The sequence below is a fragment of the Stigmatopora argus genome, chromosome 24 (assembly GCF_051989625.1).
Source record: "Stigmatopora argus isolate UIUO_Sarg chromosome 24, RoL_Sarg_1.0, whole genome shotgun sequence".
Classification (NCBI taxonomy): domain Eukaryota; kingdom Metazoa; phylum Chordata; class Actinopteri; order Syngnathiformes; family Syngnathidae; genus Stigmatopora; species Stigmatopora argus.
Genome location: NC_135410.1, coordinates 177,062 through 192,500, shown reverse-complemented (window position 1 = coordinate 192,500; position 15,439 = coordinate 177,062). Strand labels below are relative to the sequence as shown.

The window sequence follows — 15,439 nt, the reverse complement described above, 5'->3', positions numbered from 1 at the left end:
TTTCATGATTTAGGAGGTCAAAAGGAGATGAACATCCATGAAATGTCGAAAATGGTTTTGACAAGATGCTTACAGCACCTGGTATTCCCAAGCGGTCTCCCATCCAGGTACTAACCAGGCCCAACCCTGCTTGGCTTCCGAGATCAGACGAGATCGGGCGTTTTCAGGGTAGTATGGCCGTGAGCAACATTGTCGCTGAACAAATCCCCTTTGGAAATCCGAACGGTCCATAGTCTTGCATGTGGATCGTGTATTAGGATATTTGGATCGGGTGTGGAGGGTGAGGGGTCCTCTTTGGAGAACCCTTCGTTAAAGGAGTCGACTTTGTTGCCGCTTGCTATTCTTTTGCTTTATTACTTCTACAACTACGGGAATGAAGATTATCAGAAGGAGAGCTTCAATAAAATGTTGTGAGATGTGCAGAGGAGGGAAGTCTTTCATGATTTAGGAGGTCAAAAGGAGATGAACATCCATGAAATGTCGAAAATGGTTTTGACAAGATGCTTACAGCACCTGGTATTCCCAAGCGGTCTCCCATCCAGGTACTAACCAGGCCCAACCCTGCTTAGCTTCCGAGATCAGACGAGATCGGGCGTTTTCAGGGTAGTATGGCCGTGAGCAACATTGTCGCTGAACAAATCCCCTTTGGAAATCCGAACGGTCCATAGTCTTGCATGTGGATCGTGTATTTGGATATTTGGATCGGGTGTGGAGGGTGAGGGGTCCTCTTTGGAGAACCCTTCGTTAAAGGAGTCGACTTTGTTGCCGCTTGCTCTTCTTTTGCTTTATTACTTCTACAACTACGGGAATGAAGATTATCAGAAGGAGAGCTTCAATAAAATGTTGTGAGATGTGCAGAGGAGGGAAGTCTTTCATGATTTAGGAGGTCAAAAGGAGATGAACATCCATGAAATGTCGAAAATGGTTTTGACAAGATGCTTACAGCACCTGGTATTCCCAAGCGGTCTCCCATCCAGGTACTAACCAGGCCCAACCCTGCTTAGCTTCCGAGATCAGACGAGAGCGGGCGTTTTCTGGGTAGTATGGCCATGAGCAACATTGTCGCTGAACAAATCCCCTTTGGAAATTCGAACGGTCCATAGTCTTGCATGTGGATCGTGTATTTGGATATTTGGATCGGGTGTGGAGGGTGAGGGGTCCTCTTTGGAGAACCCTTCGTTAAAGGAGTCGACTTTGTTGCCGCTTGCTCTTCTTTTGCTTTATTACTTCTACAACTACGGGAATGAAGATTATCAGAAGGAGAGCTTCAATAAAATGTTGTGAGATGTGCAGAGGAGGGAAGTCTTTCATGATTTAGGAGGTCAAAAGGAGATGAACATCCATGAAATGTCGAAAATGGTTTTGACAAGATGCTTACAGCACCTGGTATTCCCAAGCGGTCTCCCATCCAGGTACTAACCAGGCCCAACCCTGCTTAGCTTCCGAGATCAGACGAGATCGGGCGTTTTCAGGGTAGTATGGCCGTGAGCAACATTGTCGCTGAACAAATCCCCTTTGGAAATCCGAACGTTCCATAGTCTTGCATGTGGATCGTGTATTTGGATATTTGGATCGGGTGTGGAGGGTGAGGGGTCCTCTTTGGAGAACCCTTCGTTAAAGGAGTCGACTTTGTTGCCGCTTGCTCTTCTTTTGCTTTTTTACTTCTACAACTACGGGAATGAAGATTATCAGAAGGAGAGCTTCAATAAAATGTTGTGAGATGTGCAGAGGAGGGAAGTCTTTCATGATTTAGGAGGTCAAAAGGAGATGAACATCCATGAAATGTCGAAAATGGTTTTGACAAGATGCTTACAGCACCTGGTATTCCCAAGCGGTCTCCCATCCAGGTACTAACCAGACCCAACCCTGCTTAGCTTCCGAGATGAGACGAGATCGGGCGTTTTCAGGGTAGTATGGCCGTGAGCAACATTGTCGCTGAACAAATCCCCTTTGGAAATCCGAACGGTCCATAGTCTTGCATGTGGATCGTGTATTTGGATATTTGGATCGGGTGTGGAGGGTGAGGGGTCCTCTTTGGAGAACCCTTCGTTAAAGGAGTCGACTTTGTTGCCGCCTGCTCTTCTTTTGCTTTATTACTTCTACAACTACGGGAATGAAGATTATCAGAAGGAGAGCTTCAATAAAATGTTGTGAGATGTGCAGAGGCGGGAAGTCTTTCATGATTTAGGAGGTCAAAAGGAGATGAACATCCATGAAATGTCGAAAATGGTTTTGACAAGACGCTTACAGCACCTGGTATTCCCAAGCGGTCTCCCATCCAGGTACTAACCAGGCCCAACCCTGCTTAGCTTCCGAGATGAGACGAGATCGGGCGTTTTCAGGGTAGTATGGCCGCGAGCAACATTGTCGCTGAACAAATCCCCTTTGGAAATCCGAACGGTCCATAGTCTTGCATGTGGATCGTGTATTTGGATATTTGGATCCGGTGTGGAGGGAGAGTGGTCCTCTTTGGAGAACCCTTCGTTAAAGGAGTCGACTTTGTTGCCGCTTGCTCTTCTTTTGCTTTATTACTTCTACAACTACGGGAATGAAGATTATCAGAAGGAGAGCTTCAATAAAATGTTGTGAGATGTGCAGAGGAGAGAAGTCTTTCATGATTTAGGAGGTCAAAAGGAGATGAACATCCATGAAATGTCGAAAATGGTTTTGACAAGATGCTTACAGCACCTGGTATTCCCAAGCGGTCTCCCATCCAGGTACTATCCAGGCCCAACCCTGCTTAGCTTCCGAGATCAGACGAGATCGGGCGTTTTCAGGGTAGTATGGCCGTGAGCAACATTGTCGCTGAACAAATCCCCTTTGGAAATCCGAACGGTCCATAGTCTTGCATGTGGATCGTGTATTTGGATATTTGGATCGGGTGTGGAGGGTGAGGGGTCCTCTTTGGAGAACCCTTCGTTAAAGGAGTCGACTTTGTTGCCGCTTGCTCTTCTTTTGCTTGATTACTTCTACAACTACGGGAATGAAGATTTTCAGAAGGAGAGCTTCAATAAAATGTTGTGAGATGTGCAGAGGAGGGAAGTCTTTCATGATTTAGGAGGTCAAAAGGAGATGAACATCCATGAAATGTCGAAAATGGTTTTGACAAGATGCTTACAGCACCTGGTATTCCCAAGCAGTCTCCCATCCAGGTACTAACAGGGCCCAACCCTGCTTAGCTTCCGAGATCAGACGAGATCGGGGGTTTTCAGGGTAGTATGGCCGTGAGCAACATTGTCGCTGAACAAATCCCCTTTGGAAATCCGAACGGTCCATAGTCTTGCATGTGGATCGTGTATTTGGATATTTGGATCCGGTGTGGAGGGTGAGTGGTCCTCTTTGGAGAACCCTTCGTTAAAGGAGTCGACTTTGTTGCCGCTTGCTCTTCTTTTGCTTTATTACTTCTACAACTACGGGAATGAAGATTATCAGAAGGAGAGCTTCAATAAAATGTTGTGAGATGTGCAGAGGAGGGAAGTCTTTCATGATTTAGGAGGTCAAAAGGAGATGAACATCCATGAAATGTCGAAAATGGTTTTGACAAGATGCTTACAGCACCTGGTATTCCCAAGCGGTCTCCCATCCAGGTACTAACCAGGCCCAACCATGCTTAGCTTCCGAGATGAGACGAGATCGGGCGTTTTCAGGGTAGTATGGCCGTGAGCAACATTGTCGCTGAACAAATCCCCTTTGGAAATCCGAACGGTCCATAGTCTTGCATGTGGATCGTGTATTTGGATATTTGGATCCGGTGTGGAGGGAGAGTGGTCCTCTTTGGAGAACCCTTCGTTAAAGGAGTCGACTTTGTTGCCACTTGCTCTTCTTTTGCTTTATTACTTCTACAACTACGGGAATGAAGATTATCAGAAGGAGAGCTTCAATAAAATGTTGTGAGATGTGCAGAGGAGGGAAGTCTTTCATGATTTAGGAGGTCAAAAGGAGATGAACATCCATGAAATGTCGAAAATGGTTTTGACAAGATGCTTACAGCACCTGGTATTCCCAAGCGGTCTCCCATCCAGGTACTATCCAGGCCCAACCCTGCTTAGCTTCCGAGATCAGACGAGATCGGGCGTTTTCAGGGTAGTATGGCCGTGAGCAACATTGTCGCTGAACAAATCCCCTTTGGAAATCCGAACGGTCCATAGTCTTGCATGTGGATCGTGTATTTGGATATTTGGATCGGGTGTGGAGGGTGAGGGGTCCTCTTTGGAGAACCCTTCGTTAAAGGAGTCGACTTTGTTGCCGCTTGCTCTTCTTTTGCTTTATTACTTCTACAACTACGGGAATGAAGATTTTCAGAAGGAGAGCTTCAATACAATGTTGTGAGATGTGCAGAGGAGGGAAGTCTTTCATGATTTAGGAGGTCAAAAGGAGATGAACATCCATGAAATGTCGAAAATGGTTTTGACAAGATGCTTACAGCACCTGGTATTCCCAAGCGGTCTACCATCCAGGTACTAACCAGGCCCAACCCTGCTTAGCTTCCGAGATCAGACGAGATCGGGCGTTTTCAGGGTAGTATGGCCGTGAGCAACATTGTCGCTGAACAAATCCCCTTTGGAAATCCGAACGGTCCATAGTCTTGCATGTGGATCGTGTATTTGGATATTTGGATCGGGTGTGGAGGGTGAGGGGTCCTCTTTGGAGAACCTTTCGTTAAAGGAGTCGACTTTGTTGCCGCTTGCTCTTCTTTTGCTTTATTACTTCTACAACTACGGGAATGAAGATTATCAGAAGGAGAGCTTCAATAAAATGTTGTGAGATGTGCAGAGGAGGGAAGTCTTTCATGATTTAGGAGGTCAAAAGGAGATGAACATCCATGAAATGTCGAAAATGGTTTTGACAAGATGCTTACAGCACCTGGTATTCCCAAGCGGTCTCCCATCCAGGTACTAACCAGGCCCAACCCTGCATAGCTTCCGAGATACGCCGAGATCGGGCGTTTTCAGGGTAGTATGGCCGTGAGCAACATTGTCACTGAACAAATCCCCTTTGGAAATCCGAACGGTCCATAGTCTTGCATGTGGATCGTGTATTTGGATCGGGTGTGGAGGGTGAGGGGTCCTCTTTGGAGAACCTTTCGTTAAAGGAGTCGACTTTGTTGCCGCTTGCTCTTCTTTTGCTTTATTACTTCTACAACTACGGGAATGAAGATTATCAGAAGGAGAGCTTCAATAAAATGTTGTGAGATGTGCAGAGGAGGGAAGTCTTTCATGATTTAGGAGGTCAAAAGGAGATGAACATCCATGAAATGTCGAAAATGGTTTTGACAAGATGCTTACAGCACCTGGTATTCCCAAGCGGTCTCCCATCCAGGTACTAACCAGGCCCAACCCTGCTTCGCTTCCGAGATCAGACGAGATCGGGCGTTTTCAGGGTAGTATGGCCGTGAGCAACATTGTCGCTGAACAAATCCCCTTTGGAAATCCGAACGGTCCATAGTCTTGCATGTGGATCGTGTATTTGGATATTTGGATCGGGTGTGGAGGGTGAGGGGTCCTCTTTGGAGAACCCTTCGTTAAAGGAGTCGACTTTGTTGCCGCTTGCTCTTCTTTTGCTTTATTACTTCTACAACTACGGGAATGAAGATTATCAGAAGGAGAGCTTCAATAAAATTTTGTGAGATGTGCAGAGGAGGGAAGTCTTTCATGATTTAGGAGGTCAAAAGGAGATGAACATCCATGAAATGTCGAAAATGGTTTTGACAAGATGCTTACAGCACCTGGTATTCCCAAGCGGTCTCCCATCCAGGTACTAACCAGACCCAACCCTGCTTAGCTTCCGAGATGAGACGAGATCGGGCGTTTTCAGGGTAGTATGGCCGTGAGCAACATTGTCGCTGAACAAATCCCCTTTGGAAATCCGAACGGTCCATAGTCTTGCATGTGGATCGTGTATTTGGATATTTGGATCGGGTGTGGAGGGTGAGGGGTCCTCTTTGGAGAACCCTTCGTTAAAGGAGTCGACTTTGTTGCCTCTTGCTCTTCTTTTGCTTTATTACTTCTACAACTACGGGAATGAAGATTATCAGAAGGAGAGCTTCAATAAAATGTTGTGAGATGTGCAGAGGAGGGAAGTCTTTCATGATTTAGGAGGTCAAAAGGAGATGAACATCCATGAAATGTCGAAAACGGTTTTGACAAGATGCTTTCAGCACCTGGTATTCCCAAGCGGTCTCCCATCCAGGTACTAACCAGGCCCAACCCTGCTTAGCTTCCGAGATCAGACGAGATCGGGCGTTTTCAGGGTAGTATGGCCGTGCGCAACATTGTCTCTGAACAAATCCCCTTTGGAAATCCGAACGGTCCATAGTCTTGCATGTGGATCGTGTATTTGGATATTTGGATCGGGTGTGGAGGGTGAGGGGTCCTCTTTGGAGAACCCTTCGTTAAAGGAGTCGACTTTGTTGCCGCTTGCTCTTCTTTTGCTTTATTACTTCTACAACTACGGGAATGAAGATTATCAGAAGGAGAGCTTCAATAAAATGTTGTGAGATGTGCAGAGGAGGGAAGTCTTTCATGATTTAGGAGGTCAAAAGGAGATGAACATCCATGAAATGTCGAAAATGGTTTTGACAAGATGCTTACAGCACCTGGTATTCCCAAGCGGTCTCCCATCCAGGTACTAACCAGGCCCAACCCTGCTTAGCTTCCGAGATCAGACGAGATCGGGCGTTTTCAGGGTAGTATGGCCGTGAGCAACATTGTCGCTGAACAAATCCCCATTGGAAATCCGAACGGTCCATCGTCTTGCATGTGGATCGTGTATTTGGATATTTGGATCGGGTGTGGAGGGTGAGGGGTCCTCTTTGGAGAATCCTTCGTTAAAGGAGTCGACTTTGTTGCCGCTTGCTCTTCTTTTGCTTTGTTACTTCTACAACTACGGGAATGAAGATTATCAGAAGGAGATCTTCAATAAAATGTTGTGAGATGTGCAGAGGAGGGAAGTCTTTCATGATTTAGGAGGTCAAAAGGAGATGAACATCCATGAAATGTCGAAAATGGTTTTGACAAGATGCTTACAGCACCTGGTATTCCCAAGCGGTCTCCCATCCAGGTACTAACCAGGCCCAACCCTGCTTAGCTTCCGAGATCAGACGAGATTGGGCGTTTTCAGGGTAGTATGGCCGTGAGCATCATTGTCGCTGAACAAATCCCCTTTGGAAATCCGAACGGTCCATAGTCTTGCATGTGGATCGTGTATTTGGATATTTGGATCGGGTGTGGAGGGTGAGGGGTCCTCTTTGGAGAACCCTTCGTTAAAGGAGTCGACTTTGTTGCCGCTTGCTCTTCTTTTGCTTTATTACTTCTACAACTACGGGAATGAAGATTATCAGAAGGAGAGCTTCAATAAAATGTTGTGAGATGTGCAGAGGAGGGAAGTCTTTCATGATTTAGGAGGTCAAAAGGAGATGAACATCCATGAAATGTCGAAAATGGTTTTGACAAGATGCTTACAGCACCTGGTATTCCCAAGCGGTCTCCCATCCAGGTACTAACCAGGCCCAACCCTGCTTAGCTTCTGAGATCAGACGAGATCGGGCGTTTTCAGGGTAGTATGGCCGTGAGCAACATTGTCGCTGAACAAATCCCCTTTGGAAATCCGAACGGTCCATAGTATTGCATGTGGATCGTGTATTTGGATATTTGGATCGGGTGTGGAGGGTGAGGGGTCCTCTTTGGAGAACCCTTCGTTAAAGGAGTCGACTTTGTTGCCGCTTGCTCTTCTTTTGCTTTATTACTTCTACAACTACGGGAATGAAGATTATCAGAAGGAGAGCTTCAATAAAATGTTGTGAGATGTGCAGAGGAGGGAAGTCTTTCATGATTTAGGAGGTCAAAAGGAGATGAACATCCATGAAATGTCCAAAATGGTTTTGACAAGATGCTTACAGCACCTGGTATTCCCAAGCGGTCTCCCATCCAGGTACTAACCAGGCCCAACCCTGCTTAGCTTCCGAGATCAGGCGAGATTGGGCGTTTTCAGGGTAGTATGGCCGTGAGCAACATTGTCGCTGAACAAATCCCCTTTGGAAATCCGAACGGTCCATAGTTTTGCATGTGGATCGTGTATTTGGATATTTGGATCGGGTGTGGAGGGTGAGGGGTCCTCTTTGGAGAACCCTTCGTTAAAGGAGTCGACTTTGTTGCCGCTTGCTCTTCCTTTGCTTTATTACTTCTACAACTACGGGAATGAAGATTATCAGAAGGAGAGCTTCAATAAAATGTTGTGAGATGTGCAGAGGAGGGAAGTCTTTCATGATTTAGGAGGTCAAAAGGAGATGAACATCCATGAAATGTCGAAAATGGTTTTGACAAGATGCTTACAGCACCTGGTATTCCAAAGCGGTCTCCCATCCAGGTACTAACCAGGCCCAACCCTGCTTAGCTTCCGAGATCAGACGAGATCGGACGTTTTCGGGGTAGTATGGCCGTGAGCAGCATTGTCGCTGAACAAATCCCCTTTGGAAATCCGAACGGTCCATAGTCTTGCATGTGGATCGTGTATTTGGATATTTGGATCGGGTGTGGAGGGTGAGGGGTCCTCTTTGGAGAACCCTTCGTTAAAGGAGTCAACTTTGTTGCCGCTTGCTCCTCTTTTGCTTTATTACTTCTACAACTACGGGAATGAAGATTATCAGAAGGAGAGCTTCAATAAAATGTTGTGAGATGTGCAGAGGAGGGAAGTCTTTCATGATTTAGGAGGTCAAAAGGAGATGAACATCCATGAAATGTCGAAAATGGTTTTGACAAGATGCTTACAGCACCTGGTATTCCCAAGCGGTCTCCCATCCAGGTACTAACCAGGCCAAACCCTTCTTAGCTTCCGAGATCAGACGAGATCGGGCGTTTTCAGGGTAGTATGGCCGTGAGCAACATTGCCGCTGAACAAATCCCCTTTGGAAATCCGAACGGTCCATAGTCTTGCATGTGGATCGTGTATTTGGATATTTGGATCGGGTGTGGAGGGTGAGGGGTCCTCTTTGGAGAACCCTTCGTTAAAGGAGTCAACTTTGTTGCCGCTTGCTCCTCTTTTGCTTTATTACTTCTACAACTACGGGAATGAAGATTATCAGAAGGAGAGCTTCAATAAAATGTTGTGAGATGTGCAGAGGAGGGAAGTCTTTCATGATTTAGGAGGTCAAAAGGAGATGAACATCCATGAAATGTCGAAAATGGTTTTGACAAGATGCTTACAGCACCTGGTATTCCCAAGCGGTCTCCCATCCAGGTACTAACCAGGCCCAACCCTGCTTAGCTTCCGAGATCAGACGAGATCGGGCGTTTTCAGGGTAGTATGGCCGTGAGCAACATTGTCGCTGAACAAATCCCCTTTGGAAATTCGAACGGTCCATAGTCTTGCATGTGGATCGTGTATTTGGATATTTGGATCGGGTGTGGAGGGTGAGGGGTCCTCTTTGGAGAACCCTTCGTTAAAGGAGTCGACTTTGTTGCCGCTTGCTCTTCTTTTGCTTTATTACTTCTACAACTACGGGAATGAAGATTATCAGAAGGAGAGCTTCAATAAAATGTTGTGAGATGTGCAGAGGAGGGAAGTCTTTCATGATTTAGGAGGTCAAAAGGAGATGAACATCCATGAAATGTCGAAAATGGTTTTGACAAGATGCTTACAGCACCTGGTATTCCCAAGCGGTCTCCCATCCAGGTACTAACCAGGCCCAACCCTGCTTAGCTTCCGAGATCAGACGAGATCGGGCGTTTTCAGGGTAGTATGGCCGTGAGCAACATTGTCGCTGAACAAATCCCCTTTGGAAATCCGAACGTTCCATAGTCTTGCATGTGGATCGTGTATTTGGATATTTGGATCGGGTGTGGAGGGTGAGGGGTCCTCTTTGGAGAACCCTTCGTTAAAGGAGTCGACTTTGTTGCCGCTTGCTCTTCTTTTGCTTTTTTACTTCTACAACTACGGGAATGAAGATTATCAGAAGGAGAGCTTCAATAAAATGTTGTGAGATGTGCAGAGGAGGGAAGTCTTTCATGATTTAGGAGGTCAAAAGGAGATGAACATCCATGAAATGTCGAAAATGGTTTTGACAAGATGCTTACAGCACCTGGTATTCCCAAGCGGTCTCCCATCCAGGTACTAACCAGACCCAACCCTGCTTAGCTTCCGAGATGAGACGAGATCGGGCGTTTTCAGGGTAGTATGGCCGTGAGCAACATTGTCGCTGAACAAATCCCCTTTGGAAATCCGAACGGTCCATAGTCTTGCATGTGGATCGTGTATTTGGATATTTGGATCGGGTGTGGAGGGTGAGGGGTCCTCTTTGGAGAACCCTTCGTTAAAGGAGTCGACTTTGTTGCCGCCTGCTCTTCTTTTGCTTTATTACTTCTACAACTACGGGAATGAAGATTATCAGAAGGAGAGCTTCAATAAAATGTTGTGAGATGTGCAGAGGCGGGAAGTCTTTCATGATTTAGGAGGTCAAAAGGAGATGAACATCCATGAAATGTCGAAAATGGTTTTGACAAGACGCTTACAGCACCTGGTATTCCCAAGCGGTCTCCCATCCAGGTACTAACCAGGCCCAACCCTGCTTAGCTTCCGAGATGAGACGAGATCGGGCGTTTTCAGGGTAGTATGGCCGCGAGCAACATTGTCGCTGAACAAATCCCCTTTGGAAATCCGAACGGTCCATAGTCTTGCATGTGGATCGTGTATTTGGATATTTGGATCCGGTGTGGAGGGAGAGTGGTCCTCTTTGGAGAACCCTTCGTTAAAGGAGTCGACTTTGTTGCCGCTTGCTCTTCTTTTGCTTTATTACTTCTACAACTACGGGAATGAAGATTATCAGAAGGAGAGCTTCAATAAAATGTTGTGAGATGTGCAGAGGAGAGAAGTCTTTCATGATTTAGGAGGTCAAAAGGAGATGAACATCCATGAAATGTCGAAAATGGTTTTGACAAGATGCTTACAGCACCTGGTATTCCCAAGCGGTCTCCCATCCAGGTACTATCCAGGCCCAACCCTGCTTAGCTTCCGAGATCAGACGAGATCGGGCGTTTTCAGGGTAGTATGGCCGTGAGCAACATTGTCGCTGAACAAATCCCCTTTGGAAATCCGAACGGTCCATAGTCTTGCATGTGGATCGTGTATTTGGATATTTGGATCGGGTGTGGAGGGTGAGGGGTCCTCTTTGGAGAACCCTTCGTTAAAGGAGTCGACTTTGTTGCCGCTTGCTCTTCTTTTGCTTGATTACTTCTACAACTACGGGAATGAAGATTTTCAGAAGGAGAGCTTCAATAAAATGTTGTGAGATGTGCAGAGGAGGGAAGTCTTTCATGATTTAGGAGGTCAAAAGGAGATGAACATCCATGAAATGTCGAAAATGGTTTTGACAAGATGCTTACAGCACCTGGTATTCCCAAGCAGTCTCCCATCCAGGTACTAACAGGGCCCAACCCTGCTTAGCTTCCGAGATCAGACGAGATCGGGGGTTTTCAGGGTAGTATGGCCGTGAGCAACATTGTCGCTGAACAAATCCCCTTTGGAAATCCGAACGGTCCATAGTCTTGCATGTGGATCGTGTATTTGGATCGGGTGTGGAGGGTGAGGGGTCCTCTTTGGAGAACCTTTCGTTAAAGGAGTCGACTTTGTTGCCGCTTGCTCTTCTTTTGCTTTATTACTTCTACAACTACGGGAATGAAGATTATCAGAAGGAGAGCTTCAATAAAATGTTGTGAGATGTGCAGAGGAGGGAAGTCTTTCATGATTTAGGAGGTCAAAAGGAGATGAACATCCATGAAATGTCGAAAATGGTTTTGACAAGATGCTTACAGCACCTGGTATTCCCAAGCGGTCTCCCATCCAGGTACTAACCAGGCCCAACCCTGCTTCGCTTCCGAGATCAGACGAGATCGGGCGTTTTCAGGGTAGTATGGCCGTGAGCAACATTGTCGCTGAACAAATCCCCTTTGGAAATCCGAACGGTCCATAGTCTTGCATGTGGATCGTGTATTTGGATATTTGGATCGGGTGTGGAGGGTGAGGGGTCCTCTTTGGAGAACCCTTCGTTAAAGGAGTCGACTTTGTTGCCGCTTGCTCTTCTTTTGCTTTATTACTTCTACAACTACGGGAATGAAGATTATCAGAAGGAGAGCTTCAATAAAATTTTGTGAGATGTGCAGAGGAGGGAAGTCTTTCATGATTTAGGAGGTCAAAAGGAGATGAACATCCATGAAATGTCGAAAATGGTTTTGACAAGATGCTTACAGCACCTGGTATTCCCAAGCGGTCTCCCATCCAGGTACTAACCAGACCCAACCCTGCTTAGCTTCCGAGATGAGACGAGATCGGGCGTTTTCAGGGTAGTATGGCCGTGAGCAACATTGTCGCTGAACAAATCCCCTTTGGAAATCCGAACGGTCCATAGTCTTGCATGTGGATCGTGTATTTGGATATTTGGATCGGGTGTGGAGGGTGAGGGGTCCTCTTTGGAGAACCCTTCGTTAAAGGAGTCGACTTTGTTGCCTCTTGCTCTTCTTTTGCTTTATTACTTCTACAACTACGGGAATGAAGATTATCAGAAGGAGAGCTTCAATAAAATGTTGTGAGATGTGCAGAGGAGGGAAGTCTTTCATGATTTAGGAGGTCAAAAGGAGATGAACATCCATGAAATGTCGAAAACGGTTTTGACAAGATGCTTTCAGCACCTGGTATTCCCAAGCGGTCTCCCATCCAGGTACTAACAGGGCCCAACCCTGCTTAGCTTCCGAGATCAGACGAGATCGGGGGTTTTCAGGGTAGTATGGCCGTGAGCAACATTGTCGCTGAACAAATCCCCTTTGGAAATCCGAACGGTCCATAGTCTTGCATGTGGATCGTGTATTTGGATATTTGGATCCGGTGTGGAGGGTGAGTGGTCCTCTTTGGAGAACCCTTCGTTAAAGGAGTCGACTTTGTTGCCGCTTGCTCTTCTTTTGCTTTATTACTTCTACAACTACGGGAATGAAGATTATCAGAAGGAGAGCTTCAATAAAATGTTGTGAGATGTGCAGAGGAGGGAAGTCTTTCATGATTTAGGAGGTCAAAAGGAGATGAACATCCATGAAATGTCGAAAATGGTTTTGACAAGATGCTTACAGCACCTGGTATTCCCAAGCGGTCTCCCATCCAGGTACTAACCAGGCCCAACCATGCTTAGCTTCCGAGATGAGACGAGATCGGGCGTTTTCAGGGTAGTATGGCCGTGAGCAACATTGTCGCTGAACAAATCCCCTTTGGAAATCCGAACGGTCCATAGTCTTGCATGTGGATCGTGTATTTGGATATTTGGATCCGGTGTGGAGGGAGAGTGGTCCTCTTTGGAGAACCCTTCGTTAAAGGAGTCGACTTTGTTGCCACTTGCTCTTCTTTTGCTTTATTACTTCTACAACTACGGGAATGAAGATTATCAGAAGGAGAGCTTCAATAAAATGTTGTGAGATGTGCAGAGGAGGGAAGTCTTTCATGATTTAGGAGGTCAAAAGGAGATGAACATCCATGAAATGTCGAAAATGGTTTTGACAAGATGCTTACAGCACCTGGTATTCCCAAGCGGTCTCCCATCCAGGTACTATCCAGGCCCAACCCTGCTTAGCTTCCGAGATCAGACGAGATCGGGCGTTTTCAGGGTAGTATGGCCGTGAGCAACATTGTCGCTGAACAAATCCCCTTTGGAAATCCGAACGGTCCATAGTCTTGCATGTGGATCGTGTATTTGGATATTTGGATCGGGTGTGGAGGGTGAGGGGTCCTCTTTGGAGAACCCTTCGTTAAAGGAGTCGACTTTGTTGCCGCTTGCTCTTCTTTTGCTTTATTACTTCTACAACTACGGGAATGAAGATTTTCAGAAGGAGAGCTTCAATACAATGTTGTGAGATGTGCAGAGGAGGGAAGTCTTTCATGATTTAGGAGGTCAAAAGGAGATGAACATCCATGAAATGTCGAAAATGGTTTTGACAAGATGCTTACAGCACCTGGTATTCCCAAGCGGTCTACCATCCAGGTACTAACCAGGCCCAACCCTGCTTAGCTTCCGAGATCAGACGAGATCGGGCGTTTTCAGGGTAGTATGGCCGTGAGCAACATTGTCGCTGAACAAATCCCCTTTGGAAATCCGAACGGTCCATAGTCTTGCATGTGGATCGTGTATTTGGATATTTGGATCGGGTGTGGAGGGTGAGGGGTCCTCTTTGGAGAACCTTTCGTTAAAGGAGTCGACTTTGTTGCCGCTTGCTCTTCTTTTGCTTTATTACTTCTACAACTACGGGAATGAAGATTATCAGAAGGAGAGCTTCAATAAAATGTTGTGAGATGTGCAGAGGAGGGAAGTCTTTCATGATTTAGGAGGTCAAAAGGAGATGAACATCCATGAAATGTCGAAAATGGTTTTGACAAGATGCTTACAGCACCTGGTATTCCCAAGCGGTCTCCCATCCAGGTACTAACCAGGCCCAACCCTGCATAGCTTCCGAGATACGCCGAGATCGGGCGTTTTCAGGGTAGTATGGCCGTGAGCAACATTGTCGCTGAACAAATCCCCTTTGGAAATCCGAACGGTCCATAGTCTTGCATGTGGATCGTGTATTTGGATCGGGTGTGGAGGGTGAGGGGTCCTCTTTGGAGAACCTTTCGTTAAAGGAGTCGACTTTGTTGCCGCTTGCTCTTCTTTTGCTTTATTACTTCTACAACTACGGGAATGAAGATTATCAGAAGGAGAGCTTCAATAAAATGTTGTGAGATGTGCAGAGGAGGGAAGTCTTTCATGATTTAGGAGGTCAAAAGGAGATGAACATCCATGAAATGTCGAAAATGGTTTTGACAAGATGCTTACAGCACCTGGTATTCCCAAGCGGTCTCCCATCCAGGTACTAACCAGGCCCAACCCTGCTTCGCTTCCGAGATCAGACGAGATCGGGCGTTTTCAGGGTAGTATGGCCGTGAGCAACATTGTCGCTGAACAAATCCCCTTTGGAAATCCGAACGGTCCATAGTCTTGCATGTGGATCGTGTATTTGGATATTTGGATCGGGTGTGGAGGGTGAGGGGTCCTCTTTGGAGAACCCTTCGTTAAAGGAGTCGACTTTGTTGCCGCTTGCTCTTCTTTTGCTTTATTACTTCTACAACTACGGGAATGAAGATTATCAGAAGGAGAGCTTCAATAAAATTTTGTGAGATGTGCAGAGGAGGGAAGTCTTTCATGATTTAGGAGGTCAAAAGGAGATGAACATCCATGAAATGTCGAAAATGGTTTTGACAAGATGCTTACAGCACCTGGTATTCCCAAGCGGTCTCCCATCCAGGTACTAACCAGACCCAACCCTGCTTAGCTTCCGAGATGAGACGAGATCGGGCGTTTTCAGGGTAGTATGGCCGTGAGCAACATTGTCGCTGAACAAATCCCCTTTGGAAATCCGAACGGTCCATAGTCTTG

The 15,439-nt window shown here is 46.4% G+C and overlaps 34 non-coding genes and 2 pseudogenes across 34 annotated transcripts; all 36 read right to left on the bottom strand.

The window, feature by feature from the left end:
* Positions 1–66: 66 nt before the first annotated feature.
* Positions 67–185, bottom strand: LOC144069979 (5S ribosomal RNA). Its single transcript, XR_013298926.1, has one exon. It is a non-coding gene; the product is annotated as a 5S ribosomal RNA (ribosomal RNA).
* A 316-nt stretch (positions 186–501) lies between these two features.
* Positions 502–620, bottom strand: LOC144069798 (5S ribosomal RNA). Its single transcript, XR_013298754.1, has one exon. It is a non-coding gene; the product is annotated as a 5S ribosomal RNA (ribosomal RNA).
* A 316-nt stretch (positions 621–936) lies between these two features.
* Positions 937–1,055, bottom strand: LOC144069603 (5S ribosomal RNA). The gene has a single exon (XR_013298653.1). It is a non-coding gene; the product is annotated as a 5S ribosomal RNA (ribosomal RNA).
* A 316-nt stretch (positions 1,056–1,371) lies between these two features.
* Positions 1,372–1,490, bottom strand: LOC144069797 (5S ribosomal RNA). Its single transcript, XR_013298753.1, has one exon. It is a non-coding gene; the product is annotated as a 5S ribosomal RNA (ribosomal RNA).
* A 316-nt stretch (positions 1,491–1,806) lies between these two features.
* On the bottom strand, positions 1,807–1,925 carry LOC144069634 (5S ribosomal RNA). The gene has a single exon (XR_013298683.1). It is a non-coding gene; the product is annotated as a 5S ribosomal RNA (ribosomal RNA).
* A 316-nt stretch (positions 1,926–2,241) lies between these two features.
* Positions 2,242–2,360, bottom strand: LOC144069599 (5S ribosomal RNA). Its single transcript, XR_013298648.1, has one exon. It is a non-coding gene; the product is annotated as a 5S ribosomal RNA (ribosomal RNA).
* A 316-nt stretch (positions 2,361–2,676) lies between these two features.
* Positions 2,677–2,795, bottom strand: LOC144069895 (5S ribosomal RNA). Its single transcript, XR_013298845.1, has one exon. It is a non-coding gene; the product is annotated as a 5S ribosomal RNA (ribosomal RNA).
* Positions 2,796–3,111: 316 nt separating this feature from the next.
* Positions 3,112–3,230, bottom strand: LOC144069581 (5S ribosomal RNA). The gene has a single exon (XR_013298635.1). It is a non-coding gene; the product is annotated as a 5S ribosomal RNA (ribosomal RNA).
* Positions 3,231–3,546: 316 nt separating this feature from the next.
* LOC144069652 (5S ribosomal RNA) lies at positions 3,547–3,665 on the bottom strand. Its single transcript, XR_013298700.1, has one exon. It is a non-coding gene; the product is annotated as a 5S ribosomal RNA (ribosomal RNA).
* A 316-nt stretch (positions 3,666–3,981) lies between these two features.
* Positions 3,982–4,100, bottom strand: LOC144069893 (5S ribosomal RNA). Its single transcript, XR_013298844.1, has one exon. It is a non-coding gene; the product is annotated as a 5S ribosomal RNA (ribosomal RNA).
* A 316-nt stretch (positions 4,101–4,416) lies between these two features.
* LOC144070011 (5S ribosomal RNA) lies at positions 4,417–4,535 on the bottom strand. Its single transcript, XR_013298957.1, has one exon. It is a non-coding gene; the product is annotated as a 5S ribosomal RNA (ribosomal RNA).
* A 316-nt stretch (positions 4,536–4,851) lies between these two features.
* On the bottom strand, positions 4,852–4,970 carry LOC144069763 (5S ribosomal RNA; annotated as a pseudogene).
* Positions 4,971–5,278: 308 nt separating this feature from the next.
* On the bottom strand, positions 5,279–5,397 carry LOC144069972 (5S ribosomal RNA). Its single transcript, XR_013298919.1, has one exon. It is a non-coding gene; the product is annotated as a 5S ribosomal RNA (ribosomal RNA).
* A 316-nt stretch (positions 5,398–5,713) lies between these two features.
* Positions 5,714–5,832, bottom strand: LOC144069633 (5S ribosomal RNA). The gene has a single exon (XR_013298682.1). It is a non-coding gene; the product is annotated as a 5S ribosomal RNA (ribosomal RNA).
* Positions 5,833–6,148: 316 nt separating this feature from the next.
* LOC144069440 (5S ribosomal RNA) lies at positions 6,149–6,267 on the bottom strand. The gene has a single exon (XR_013298500.1). It is a non-coding gene; the product is annotated as a 5S ribosomal RNA (ribosomal RNA).
* A 316-nt stretch (positions 6,268–6,583) lies between these two features.
* Positions 6,584–6,702, bottom strand: LOC144069796 (5S ribosomal RNA). Its single transcript, XR_013298752.1, has one exon. It is a non-coding gene; the product is annotated as a 5S ribosomal RNA (ribosomal RNA).
* Positions 6,703–7,018: 316 nt separating this feature from the next.
* Positions 7,019–7,137, bottom strand: LOC144070193 (5S ribosomal RNA). Its single transcript, XR_013299130.1, has one exon. It is a non-coding gene; the product is annotated as a 5S ribosomal RNA (ribosomal RNA).
* A 316-nt stretch (positions 7,138–7,453) lies between these two features.
* LOC144070117 (5S ribosomal RNA) lies at positions 7,454–7,572 on the bottom strand. The gene has a single exon (XR_013299059.1). It is a non-coding gene; the product is annotated as a 5S ribosomal RNA (ribosomal RNA).
* Positions 7,573–7,888: 316 nt separating this feature from the next.
* LOC144069508 (5S ribosomal RNA) lies at positions 7,889–8,007 on the bottom strand. The gene has a single exon (XR_013298567.1). It is a non-coding gene; the product is annotated as a 5S ribosomal RNA (ribosomal RNA).
* A 316-nt stretch (positions 8,008–8,323) lies between these two features.
* LOC144069546 (5S ribosomal RNA) lies at positions 8,324–8,442 on the bottom strand. The gene has a single exon (XR_013298602.1). It is a non-coding gene; the product is annotated as a 5S ribosomal RNA (ribosomal RNA).
* Positions 8,443–8,758: 316 nt separating this feature from the next.
* Positions 8,759–8,877, bottom strand: LOC144070255 (5S ribosomal RNA). The gene has a single exon (XR_013299191.1). It is a non-coding gene; the product is annotated as a 5S ribosomal RNA (ribosomal RNA).
* A 316-nt stretch (positions 8,878–9,193) lies between these two features.
* Positions 9,194–9,312, bottom strand: LOC144069795 (5S ribosomal RNA). Its single transcript, XR_013298751.1, has one exon. It is a non-coding gene; the product is annotated as a 5S ribosomal RNA (ribosomal RNA).
* A 316-nt stretch (positions 9,313–9,628) lies between these two features.
* LOC144069794 (5S ribosomal RNA) lies at positions 9,629–9,747 on the bottom strand. The gene has a single exon (XR_013298750.1). It is a non-coding gene; the product is annotated as a 5S ribosomal RNA (ribosomal RNA).
* A 316-nt stretch (positions 9,748–10,063) lies between these two features.
* LOC144069632 (5S ribosomal RNA) lies at positions 10,064–10,182 on the bottom strand. Its single transcript, XR_013298681.1, has one exon. It is a non-coding gene; the product is annotated as a 5S ribosomal RNA (ribosomal RNA).
* Positions 10,183–10,498: 316 nt separating this feature from the next.
* LOC144069598 (5S ribosomal RNA) lies at positions 10,499–10,617 on the bottom strand. The gene has a single exon (XR_013298647.1). It is a non-coding gene; the product is annotated as a 5S ribosomal RNA (ribosomal RNA).
* A 316-nt stretch (positions 10,618–10,933) lies between these two features.
* LOC144069892 (5S ribosomal RNA) lies at positions 10,934–11,052 on the bottom strand. Its single transcript, XR_013298843.1, has one exon. It is a non-coding gene; the product is annotated as a 5S ribosomal RNA (ribosomal RNA).
* A 316-nt stretch (positions 11,053–11,368) lies between these two features.
* Positions 11,369–11,487, bottom strand: LOC144069580 (5S ribosomal RNA). The gene has a single exon (XR_013298634.1). It is a non-coding gene; the product is annotated as a 5S ribosomal RNA (ribosomal RNA).
* Positions 11,488–11,795: 308 nt separating this feature from the next.
* LOC144069971 (5S ribosomal RNA) lies at positions 11,796–11,914 on the bottom strand. Its single transcript, XR_013298918.1, has one exon. It is a non-coding gene; the product is annotated as a 5S ribosomal RNA (ribosomal RNA).
* Positions 11,915–12,230: 316 nt separating this feature from the next.
* LOC144069631 (5S ribosomal RNA) lies at positions 12,231–12,349 on the bottom strand. Its single transcript, XR_013298680.1, has one exon. It is a non-coding gene; the product is annotated as a 5S ribosomal RNA (ribosomal RNA).
* Positions 12,350–12,665: 316 nt separating this feature from the next.
* LOC144069643 (5S ribosomal RNA) lies at positions 12,666–12,784 on the bottom strand. The gene has a single exon (XR_013298692.1). It is a non-coding gene; the product is annotated as a 5S ribosomal RNA (ribosomal RNA).
* A 316-nt stretch (positions 12,785–13,100) lies between these two features.
* LOC144069650 (5S ribosomal RNA) lies at positions 13,101–13,219 on the bottom strand. Its single transcript, XR_013298698.1, has one exon. It is a non-coding gene; the product is annotated as a 5S ribosomal RNA (ribosomal RNA).
* A 316-nt stretch (positions 13,220–13,535) lies between these two features.
* On the bottom strand, positions 13,536–13,654 carry LOC144069891 (5S ribosomal RNA). The gene has a single exon (XR_013298842.1). It is a non-coding gene; the product is annotated as a 5S ribosomal RNA (ribosomal RNA).
* Positions 13,655–13,970: 316 nt separating this feature from the next.
* LOC144070010 (5S ribosomal RNA) lies at positions 13,971–14,089 on the bottom strand. Its single transcript, XR_013298956.1, has one exon. It is a non-coding gene; the product is annotated as a 5S ribosomal RNA (ribosomal RNA).
* A 316-nt stretch (positions 14,090–14,405) lies between these two features.
* Positions 14,406–14,524, bottom strand: LOC144069762 (5S ribosomal RNA; annotated as a pseudogene).
* A 308-nt stretch (positions 14,525–14,832) lies between these two features.
* Positions 14,833–14,951, bottom strand: LOC144069970 (5S ribosomal RNA). The gene has a single exon (XR_013298917.1). It is a non-coding gene; the product is annotated as a 5S ribosomal RNA (ribosomal RNA).
* A 316-nt stretch (positions 14,952–15,267) lies between these two features.
* On the bottom strand, positions 15,268–15,386 carry LOC144069630 (5S ribosomal RNA). The gene has a single exon (XR_013298679.1). It is a non-coding gene; the product is annotated as a 5S ribosomal RNA (ribosomal RNA).
* Positions 15,387–15,439: the final 53 nt, after the last annotated feature.